Below are 12,213 nucleotides of genomic sequence, written 5' to 3'. Positions count from 1 at the left end.
AAAGTGAAATTAAGATTCATAAAGTGATTAGAGAACACTGAGACATTAGAGAACATGGAGACATTAGGGAAAGGTGGTAATAATATAATCTCATTAAAAATTTTATTATAAAATATGAGTTATTGGGCCAAGGAAACATTTTAAAGAGAAGGCTCTGTAAGGAATAACATGAATTTCTTTCATCAAGAAGCCTGGACCAAAAATAGGCCAAATTTCAAGCACTGCTGAATCCTCAATGGAGGAGAAGTTAGGATTGATTAAAATGGAAAAACAAGTCAGTATTTACCAAGGGGAGTATTGAAATAAATGAATAAACAGTAGGTGGGGGGGGAGCAAAGTTTTAAATAGCCAACATTAATGTTCTAAAGAAATTCATCCAACTCACTTTATGTTAAGGCAGAGCTCATATGTACAACAGGGGTAGAAATATAACTGACCATCTAACATGATCCAGCAATAAAAGGAACAGATATAAGAGATCAGTAAAATTAAAAAAAAAATATGATGACTTGTATTACCGATTACATTCTAAAGGAAGAAGGCAGGTAAAAGACAGATGGTGTGACTATGTCCGAGTTGGGTGGCCACAAAGAATGATGATGATGTAGGCCAGCCTGGCCAGATAATTAAAGGGGAAATATAGTATAACTGAAAAGTCTTATAAGCAATAATAAATAAATAGCGCTTGTTTAATTTTTGGCTAAATATTCTTATTTTCTTTAAAAATTTACCTTTTATTGAAGCTCCCCATAGATCTGCTATAGTCTTTGTCCATGTCAAATGAGAGGTGGGCGTGTCCGAACAGTCCCTGCCAGTAACCATTCACAGCCGTACATTTACACAATAAAAGACGTAGTTCCCTATTGGGTTCACCTACCTATGATTGATTCCTATTGTACAGTTCAGTTTTCACGCTACCCTGCACAGCCTGGGAATGGAGGCAGCAGTAAGTAGATGGGACTGTTTTTGGTGAAATTTCTAATAAACTGAAAAAAAATGTAGTACTGAAAACCTGAAATACTTAATATTTAAGTACATTCCACATCCAAAGTATAATGCACTGGCACATTCTTATTTTTCACACAATGTCTCCTTGAAGAAAGTAACAGCATAGATGTTTTCTATTGACTGCTTAAACTTTAAGACAGTGGAAAGTGTTTGTGGAGTATGTAATAAAAGGCATTAAAGGACAAGGAAAGTATTTTTTTATATCCCCCATACTTTGAAAGCCCACCCCAAGATGTACCTGATCGCTAAGTTAATTTTGGCCAAATACGTTCCTTTGTCCTGTTCCGCATCGTTGTAGAAAACTGTATTAAATCCTATTCCGCGCCGACATTTTCTTTTTGCTTGCGTAATCAATATGGTGCCGGTTGATCTATTGCGTATGCGCCAAAAGTATTCCGCCCCCCATGGATGCAAGCGTGACTGAAAAGCTCGTGCACCAATTCCCTCTGGCACAGCAACAGCGCATAAGGGTTGTTTAATGCGCATGCGCTGCCTTTGATCCGCTGAAGCACAGAATCCACTGTCTGTGTCTGTGTGAAGAACAGATGCATCATGGGAGTTGCCTTCACTGTAGTGTGCGGTTATTTCATCAAGCAGCCAGCAGATGTCACAAACGGCAGTACACACAGAGGAATTGAAGCAAAGGCTGAATCCACAAAAGGTATGTCTATAACTGAAGCAGCACATATGGTTACACTTTGGATTATTTGGATAAAATGGAGTCTATGGGAGACAGCCATTCCGTAATTCGGAGCTTTCTGGATATCGGGTTTCCGGATAAGGGATCCTATACCTGTACTATCATTTTGGAGCACAGAAATTACATTTTCATTATTTTTGTGTGAGTTGGTTCAAAACCTTGTTAAAAGGACACTTTCCTTGTCCTTCAAAGGAAAACTATACCCCCCAAACAATGTAGGTCTCTATAAAAATATATTGCACTAAACAGCTCATATGCAAAGCCCTGCTTCATGTAAAGAAACCATTTTCATAATAATGTACTTTTCTCATAGTATGTGCCATTGGGTAACCATAAATAGAAAAATGCCATTTTAAAAAATAAGGGCCGCCCCCTGGGATCGTACGATTCATTGTGCACACAAACATACCAACAAGCTATACTTATTAGGTCACATGAGCCAATTAACAGACAGAGTTGTGTCTTTTGCTTCCACACTTCTTCCTGTTACAGTTAGAGCTGCAGTATTTCTGGTCAGGTGATCTCTGAGGCAGCACACAGACCATCACGAAATGGTGGCTCAAGGCAAGAGATGTAAAAGGGCAATATTTACTTAAATATATAGACCAGTTTGGTAAGATTCTTTTATATGCCACTTAATATGGTGTAAACTATCTGTTGCTTAAGTGTTCATTCTGGGGGTATAGTTTTCCTTTAAGTTTGCACAGGAGCAGTAATCCATAGCAAACAATCAGCAGGCAGCATTTACTGGTCACCTGTTTAGAAACAAACATCTTATTGGTTGCTATGGGTTACTGCTCCTGGGCAAACTTAGTGCCTTTTATTAAATACGGAGGTAACAGTTCTAAGGTCTTAAAATTCACATTACTTCTTGTATTCTTAGATTTCATGGTTAAAGTGCTCATATCATGAACATGTAACAGAAGTTCCTTCCTCAGTCGCATGATTCCATTTAGAAATAACAGAAAGCTGCTAGTCCCTCTGTAGAGACAATTAATTATAACTTTCCTTGTATGTGAAGCTGGAGACCACTTGTGCAAGGGAATTAGGGGGCACAATCATAGAATGCATATTGGGATATAAACTGGCAACAATACTAAGATTATTCTTAGTGCTCTGGGTCCGGAAAACAGACATGGTTTCAAGGTTTGGTTTTCTAAAATATTTAAATCCTCTTATTTGTGTTTCCTAAACTAATTTTTGCATTTTTCCAGAACTGGATGCTGAAAGCTGTATGGGAGATTATACAAGTGCTACAATTTACATGGTCATTCGCTTGGAAGAAAGTCCTGAATTAAGCCGCACAGTCATTTCTTGCAACATAAAATAAACAAAAGCATCTTTTTTTTTTCTTTAATATCTTTGCAATCCATAATTCAGTGATTTTCACTTTTCTAATGGTCTGCAGCTGGTTTATTGCTACAGAGATATTAAGAATTAATGTGTTGAAATTAAACTTCTATTTAAACCTCCAATTTATTCGATGATACCAGAATAATACAGTCACAAGAACTTTTTGTTTCACTGCTACACTACATGGATTGCAACTTAAAGAAAAACTAAAACTTAACTAAAGAAGTAGCTAGAAATGTTGTACATTATGTTTTGTGCTTCTGTACCAGCCCAAGGCAACCACAGCCCTTTAGCAGTAAAGTTCTGTGTCTCCAAAGATGCCCCAGTAGCTCCCCATCTTCTTTTCTGCTGATTCACTGCACATGCTCTGTGCTGCTGTCACTTACTGAGCTTAGGGACCCACTCACAATATACAGTACACATAGAATAGAAATGTCACAATATAAGGAAGATTAGTAATTAATACAGATAATTACTACATGGCAGCACAGAAACCAGTGCAATTAGCATCAGAATTTAATAATCAGCCCTGTAGCATCAGCTTATACTACAGACCAACCTCATTTTCTGCTGGATAATTAGTGACGAGCCCTAAGCTTAGCTTCTCAACAGCTGCTCAGAGCCCACTGAGCATGTGAGTGTCACAGACACTTTCCAAGATGGTGACCCCCTGTGACAAGTTTGATGTCCTGGATCATTGCTGCTATTGACAAGCTGAAACTTTAGGCTGGTGCAATAAGTTCAGTATATAAAATATGCCATTTTTAGCCACATTCATTTTTAGGGTTTAGTTCTCCTTTAAGTTAATAAAGACCCTAAACAAAGTCCATAAATAAACATCTACAAAGATCAAATTGGTTTTAACTCTTTAAAAGACTATATTTTAAAATCATTAGTAGGCCCCCCAAATGTATTATTTTTATATGCTGTTGGCTTAAAAAGACAACAGTCAACTGAAGAGACTCTGTATCTCCCAATATAAAATGCTGCTTTGTGAACATAGTGTGAAATTAAAATATAGTTCCCCTTTGGCACATAGTAGTAACATAGTAACATAGCAAGTTAGGTTGAAAAAAGACACATGTCCATCAAGTTCAACCTTTTAACTTTTTTTTATATCTGCCTAACTGCCAGCTGATCCAGAGGAAGGCAAAAAAACCATCGGATTCTCTCCAATTTGCCTCAGAGGGGGGGATATATTCTTCCTGACAATGGCAATGGGACCAGTCCCTGGATCAACTTGTACTATGAGCTATCTCCCATAACCCTGTATTCCCTCACTTGCTAAACACCATCCAACCCCTTCTTAAATCTAATGTATCAGCCTGTACCACTGATTCAGGGCGACAATTCCACATCTTCACAGCTCTCACTGTAACAAACCCCTTCCGAATATTTAGGCGGAACCTCTTTTCTTCTAATCGGAATGGGTGACCTTGTGTCAGCTGGAAAGACCTACTGGTAAATAAAGCATTAGAGAGATTATTATATGATCCCCTTATATATTTATACATAGTTATCATATCTCCCCTTAAGCGCCTCTTCTCCAGCGTGAACATTCCCAACTTGACCAGTCTTTCCTCATAGCTAAGATTTTCCATAGATTTTATCAGCTCCCAGTGAGTTCATTAGAGGTTTTAAAAAGCTCACATAACTCTAAGGGGGTTATTTATCAAGGTCGAATTTATCTCAATATCAGCTGCTACAAACTCCGGGTGTTTAACGCTTATTATTTATTACATTTTCCCGAAAATTTGCTTTGTGGGAAAAGCTCAGATTTTCACGATTTTTTCGTGAGTTTTCATCCGAAAGCTCTGAAAACATGGTGAAATTGCCCGAAACCCCCGACACAACCAAAAATCAATGGGACTGTTCCCATTGACTTTTATGCCACCTCGACAGGTTTGAGATGCCGTGTTTTTATATTCGGGCTTTTTAGCCCTAGGGGTTTAATAAATTCGGAAGAATTCGTGATTTTTTTAAAAGTCCGATTTTATAAAACAAATCACAAATTTTTCGGATTTCGGGTATCCGGAGCTTAGTAATAACCCCCTAAAACTCGACTTTTGATAAGTAACCCCCTAAGTCTACCGATATTTCATATCAACATTAAATAAACCCAATAGGCTGGTTTTGCTTCCAATAAGGATTAATTATGTCTTAGTTGGGATCAAGAACCAGGTACTGTTTAGTTATTACAGAGAAAAAAATTAATTGTTTTTATAAATTTCAATTATTTATTTAAAATCGACTATGGGAGATGGCTTTTCCATAATTCTGAGCTTTCTGGAATAGATTTAAAGATAGGGGATTTAAGATCATATCATCAGAAGTCCACTTTTAAACTCATCCTTCAATGAGATAAATGTGATTATTTAAAACAAAACATAATTTATAAAAAAAAAAAGAGCCGTTTAACCACCTGTTCATAGGACTAAACAACTGCGATATTGTCTGTGTTGAATCAAGTGTGTGATCTATAGATGCACCAGATCCTTTGAATCCTCTGACCGTTTATATTCTTGTATCTCTTATCAGTATGACATTTGTGTCAGGGAAGATAAACTCAACCTATTATCAATGCTGTAGAACAAAGCTATCCAGTCACATTCATTTCCAGTGTCCTTTTCAGACGCAAGCTATTGCCCTATAATGTAATCCAATTTTTATATCTATAATTCATTTCTAGGATTATTTTATTGGATTAAAAAAAAGACATTTTTAGAACAACTTCCATGGCTCTTTAACTGTTGGGGGCAGATTTATCAAGGGTCGAATTACAAAGTTAAAATTACTTCAAAATTTGACCATCGAATTGAAATACTTCGACTTCGAATATCGTTTTTTTCATCGAATTTGGGTATCCTGCGGTCGAAGTAAAAACGTTCGATCGAAAGATTAAATCATTCGAATCAAACGATTCAAAGGATTTCAGCGATCGATCGAACGATTTTACTTCGACTTCCAAAAACTTAGAAAAATGCTCTAGAAGGTCCCCATAGGCTAACATAGCACTTCAGCAGGTTTAATTTGGCGAAGTATTGAAGTCGAAGTTTTTTTAAAGAGACAGCACTTCTATTATCGCATGATCGAATATCAAAGTCGAAGTCATAGTATCCTATTCGATGGGTCAAAGTATCCAAAAAATTACTTTGAATTTTGAATTTTTTTACTTCGAAAATTCCCTCGAATTCACTTCGACCTTTGATAAATCTACCCCTTGGTGTACAGAGATGGCAACATCCATTAGAAAGACTAGAAAAACACTGATGATTTTTCGAAGAAATTTTCAATATATCAACCAAAACACTACTTTTTTTTTTTTTTACAACATTCCTTCTGTATTTAAAATAGTATAATGCACTGGCACATTCTCCTTTTTCACACTCATATACACTCACATATACAAGTATGGGACCTGTTATGCAGAAGGTTCGGGACCTAGGGTTTTCTGGATAAGGGAATCTTTCGGTAATTTGGATCTGCATATCTTAAATATACCAACGAACCATTTAAACATTCATTAAACCCAACAGGATTATTCTTTCTCTAATAAGGATTTGTTTTATCATTATTGGGATCAAGTACAAGGTACTGTTTTATTTTAACAAAGTGAAAGGAAATACTTTTTTAAAAATTGGATTATTTGAATAAAATTGATCCACTGAAAGCATGTACCCTCGCGAGTGCCTTGAGTGCTCTCATAGTTTAAATTCTCCATCCATCTATGGACACTCTCATTCATCCAGGTCGTGATATCCAGTATCTTGCAGAGTTAAAGGGATACTGTCATGGGAAAACATGTTTTTTTTCAAAACGCATCAGTTAATAGTGGTGCTCCAGCAGAATTCTGCACTGAAATCCATTTTTCAAAAGAGCAAACTGATTTTGTTATATTCAATTTTGAAATCTGACATGGGGCTAGACATATTGTCAATTTCCCAGCTGCCCCCAGTCATGTGACTTTGATAAACTTCAATCACTCATTACTGCTGTACTTCAAGATGGAGTGATATCACCCCCCCCCCCCCAGCAGCCAAACAAAAGAACAATGGGAAGGTAACCAGATAACAGCTCCCTAACACAAGATAACAGCTGCCTGGTAGATCTAAGAACAACACTCAATAGTAAAAACCCATGTCCCACTGAGACACATTCAGTTACATTGAGAAGGAAAAACAGCAGCCTGCCAGAAAGCATTTCTCTCCTAAAGTGCAGGCACAAGTCACATGACCAGGGGCAGCTGGGAAATTGACAAAATGTCTAGCCTCATGTCAGATTTCAAAATTGAATATAAAAACATCTGTTTGCTCTTTTGATAAATGGATTTCAGTGCAGAATTCTGCTTGAGCAGCACTATTAACTGATTCATTTTGAAAAAATGTTTTTTTCCCATGACAGTATCCCTTTAAGTAGGAGAAATAACAGCCTGCCAGAAAGTAATTCCACCCTAAAGTGCAGGCACAAGTCACATGACTGGGGGCAGCTGGGAAACTGACAAAATGTCTAGCCCCATGTCAGATTTCAAAATTAAATATAAAAAAATCTGTTTCCTTTTATAAAAAATGGATTTCAGAGCAGAATTCTGCTGTAGCAGCATTATTAATTGATGTGTTTTGAAAAAAAACATATTTTTCCATGATAGTATCCCTTTAAGTCTAAAGCAACTGGACTTTCTTGTAGTTTTGTCATCTGAGCGGCTTCTTCAGTTCAACGTTACATCTTGAATTTGTTGTTCCATCGTTGTACTGAAGAAGCCACTCGGGTGAGTGGTGAAACATAATCAAGAAAACTAAAAAAAAAAGTCCAGTTGCTTTAGATTTAACTCTACTAGATACTGTGAATTGTCCATCCCTCCATCTCTATCTCCAGCCCACCAGTTTAGGGATGGAGGATTTCAACTATGAGGGTAGCCTGTCAAGTTTATTTTGGAAAACTATAACACTTTTCTTTAAACAAAATGAAGTTGCGCTTCTGTATGTGCCCCAAATGCTACATTCCCCCCAATAATTTAATGGATCAAGTTGATAATAGCTGTGCCAGTCCCGTACGTAGAATACCTACATCTGTGGTTTTGCATTGCTAGTCTGTAATGATGATAGAAAGCAACAAATAGCCAGCAGGAACATTTCATTTATATCACTTCCAGGTACAAAACCTCCTACACAACATTATTCCTTGTTGCTTCATCTACAAAAAATGCTTCATCGCTGCAAGATCTGAACACCTCCAGACTAGGGGGGAAATTCACTAAAGGGCGAAGTGACGTTACGTCAGCGTGACTTCGCTGATTTACTAAGGGCCGCAGGCGTAACTTCGCTAGCGAAGGAGATAGACTCGCACTCTTATGCCAGGCGAAGTTCCGCTCTGGCGAAGGGACATAACTATGCAAATTCACTAAGATGCGCCTTTTAAATTCAAATTTGCCAGGCGTAAGGGTGCGAAGTAACACTAGCAAAGTTACGAAAATGCCCAACGCTGGTGAATTCACGTTTAGGCGCTTGGTGAATTTGCCCCATGGTCTTTACTTACGCATCCATGCAAATTCTGTCCAGTGGAGTTCACAGGCGCCATCTTCAGCCACTTCAGTAATCGTCGGAATGAGACCGGTGCTTCAGCATTTTCGGCTTTGGTAAAGACTTAGGGGCATTTGCCAGGGGGGCAGCTAAGCTGGGGGGGGAGGAGTGAGGGGGGTCTATGTAGGGTAGAGGGGTATGGTTTCTTTTATTAAGCGTTTGTTTCTCCTTTAAGGAATTTTTCCGTTGTGCTGTTGGCAGCACAATCCACTTATAAGGTGTAATGTTAGTGTATAGTATATTAAAGTGTATAGAGTGTCTATGGCAGCTTACACACTACATCCTTGTGATACTCTCTTATCAGGGCCGGATTTAGGGAGAGGCCCCCTAGGCCCGGGCCTAGGGCGGCAAGATGTTTAGGGGCGGCAAGCAGGCGCCCCTAACATCTATATAACTGTGACCCAAAAAGAAAAGGAGCGCAAACAACTTATTCCTTTAGCGCGTAATGACATCATCGCACAAATGCACCGCACATGCGCACACACCGGCGCAACGTCACTCTGCACGCCAGCCGTGGTCGTGCAGTTCTCATTTCTAAGGGTGGAGTGAGCGAGCCATGGATCTGGGGGGGCGCCACAGCAGCTGTGCCTAGGGGAGCACAAAAGGTAAATCCGGCCCTGTCTCTTATAGTACCATACAGCAAACAGAAATGCAAAAACACATTTCTGTGTTCAAGGGCGTTTGTGGTACAAGTATGGGACCTGTTATCCAGAATGCTTGGGGCCTGGGGTTTTCCGGATAAAGGATCTTGCCGTAATTTAGATCTTAGTACCTTAAGTCTACAAGAAAATCATATCAACATTAAGGGGCAGATTTATCAAGGGTCAAATTTCTTTTGAGAGTTTTTTGAACTCTCATGACTTTGAAATTCGAATAAAAAAAGACCATATTTGAACGTTCGAATCGAAGTAAGATTAAATTCGATTCGAAGTATTTAAAAAAAAAACACAAAACTTTGCTTTCCACCATTGACTCGATATAGGTTCTAGGGTCCCCTATAGGCTAAAACAGCAATTCGGCAGATTTTAGATAGCAAATGGTCTAAATTTTAAAGAGAAAGTACATAGATAAATTTCAGTATTCAAATTTTCGAATTTTTTTCAAATACAAAAATTTGGACTATTCCCTAATTCCCTAATATACCCAATAGGCTGGTTTTGCCTCCAATAAGGATTAATTATATCTTAGTTGGGATCAAGTACAAGTTACTGTTTTATTATTACACAGAAAAGGGAAATTATTTTGAAAAATATGGATTATTTGGATAAAATGGAGTCTATGGGAGACGGTCCTTCCGTAATTCAGAGCTTTCTGTATAACGGGTTTCCAGATAGTATCCCATACCTGTATTTAAATAAATTCAAATGAAAAAGATCCATTATGTCAAACGTCCATGTTTTCTCTTCATCGTCCAAAAACATTTTGGTCTGTTTATAAAATTTGCCTATTTCCATCGTCACCGGCGATACTTTAAACGCGATCCGCTGCAGGTTAAATCCCAGCCCAACCCCAATGGCTTTTAAAAAGCTTTCTTTGAGAGCCTGCAAATACAAACACATACACAATGCCAGAATCAGATCCAAGTCCGTGCATTATTTACTAGCCTTCCCTCATATCATAATCTTAACATATCTGTTCAGTCAACCCTATAAATGTTTCACATTCTGAAATTAATAATGCATATAATGTCTAAAGAAGAGAATGCACATTTGCTGGCTTCAAAGCGTGCTGCCACCACATTTCCCCCCGATAAAATCGTATTTCTTTCTCCAGCATTTGAAGTGTAAGTAAAGTCCAAAAACCATATTAACTTTCTGTGACACTGTCATTTTATTCTTATTTCAGTCATCTGCACAGTATAGGATATAGTTCCTGCGCAGTTTCCCATTCCTCTGTGTTTAGTTGAGTCCCGTACTGATAACACACTACTGCTTCTCAGCTTGTACTGAAAATGGTTTAAAGGGGTGGTTAACTTTTAGTATGTTATAGAATGGCCAATTCTAAACAACATTCCAATTGGTCTTCATTATTTATTTTTTATAGTTTTTTTTAATTATTTGCCTTCTTTTAGTACTTTCCAGCTATCAAATGGGGGTCACTGACCCAATCTAAAAACCAAATGGTCACAAAGCAACTAATGGTTGCTAGGGTAATTAGGACCCTAACAACAAGCAAATTTGTCCCGTTTCGCTTTGACACAAAATTTGCAAAATGGACGAAAAAGTTTTCATTTCACAGGCCGGTGACAATTCCGAGCCTGTCGTCAATTTTGACGCCCGCGAATTGAAAATTTTGCTGCAAATTTATTCGCGGACGACGAAACACGGAAATTTGCAGTGCATTTGGGCCTGGCGAATAAATATGTCCATCGCTACTAACAACTAGATTGCTGATGCTGCCAACTGAAGAGTTGCTGAATAAAAAGCGAAATAACTTAAAAACAACAAATAATTAAAAATAAAAAATAGTGATGGGCGAATTCAGCAGGCGTGAATTTGCGACGAACTTCTATGTTTCGCCGCCACCTAAAATGCCACGAAAGATCGCCAGCTTGAAAAAAATTTTGGATGCACGTCAGAAAAGTCACTCGAGTAAAAACCGTCGTGCGTCAACATTATTCGGACAGCCAATTGACTTTAACTCCAGTGATAAAATTGATACGAGCGTCAGAAATGACGCGAGCATCAAAATTTACACGGGTATCAAACTTCTCGCTTCACAAATTTTTCGACGTTTCACAAATTTCCTGCAAATTTTGCGGTAAAATTGGAAAAATTCACCCATCACTTAAACCAGTTGAGAATAGTCTCAGAATATCACTCTTTATATCATACAAAAAGTTAACTCAAAGGATGCAGCTCATTTACAAACAATGGGCAACTTTGCACCAGTACAGTAAAGCACAGCAGATGGTTTTTGATTAGCCTACCGCAGTTAGAAACTAAGGGGCAAATTCACTAAGATCCGAAGTTGCGCCGGCGACAGCTTCGCCACACTCCGCCGCACTTTGCCAGGCATAGTTTCGCCAGCTCTACGCAAATTCACTAAAATGCAAAGTTGTGCTCAGGGAGGCGAACGGTAGCGAAGATGCGCTAGCATTAATTCGTCAAGCAAAGAGAAGTTACGCTAGCGATGCCTAATTTGCATAAGTTAAAGTACAATGGACGTATATGTAGCAGCAAATACTTTATACTACACAAGCCTGGGAAAGCTTCATGAAATAAAATAGAGTTGTTATGTTGCCCTATACATGTGCCCACTGTATAGTTTAGGTGCCATATGTTAGGAAATGTAGGGGGGAAGGAGGGTACCCCCTAAAAAATGTACGATCTTTTTCAGCCTATCACCCTTAAAAAAGACGCCACCATTTTTTGGGACTTTCAACTGTTTTTGAAGCAAGCCCTATCTACTCTATTGCACTTCGCCTGGTCTCAGGTGGCAAAGGCAAGTCGGGCGCAAGAGGTAACGTTCAGTAAAATGCGCACGTTAGTGAATTAGCTTAGTTACGTCCCATTCGCCATAGTGCAATTTCGCCTGGCGTAAGGGTGCAAAGTAGCGCTAGAGTAGGTCCACTTC

At 38.4% G+C, this 12,213-nt stretch overlaps 1 protein-coding gene across 1 annotated transcript in view; it reads left to right on the top strand.

Annotated features, from left to right (window-relative positions):
* The first annotated feature begins 957 nt into the window (after nucleotides 1-957).
* The window catches only part of LOC108704681 (kelch repeat and BTB domain-containing protein 3), a 52,440-nt gene continuing 41,184 nt past the window's right edge, over nucleotides 958-12,213 (top strand). Inside the window, exon 1 of the mRNA XM_018241368.2 lies at nucleotides 958-1,669. The gene's annotated coding sequence lies outside the window, so the exon portion shown is untranslated. The remainder of the gene's footprint in view (nucleotides 1,670-12,213) is intronic.

The sequence above is a fragment of the Xenopus laevis genome, chromosome 2L, assembly GCF_017654675.1.
Source record: "Xenopus laevis strain J_2021 chromosome 2L, Xenopus_laevis_v10.1, whole genome shotgun sequence".
Lineage (NCBI taxonomy): Eukaryota > Metazoa > Chordata > Amphibia > Anura > Pipidae > Xenopus > Xenopus laevis.
This window is presented reverse-complemented; position numbering and strand designations above follow the sequence as displayed.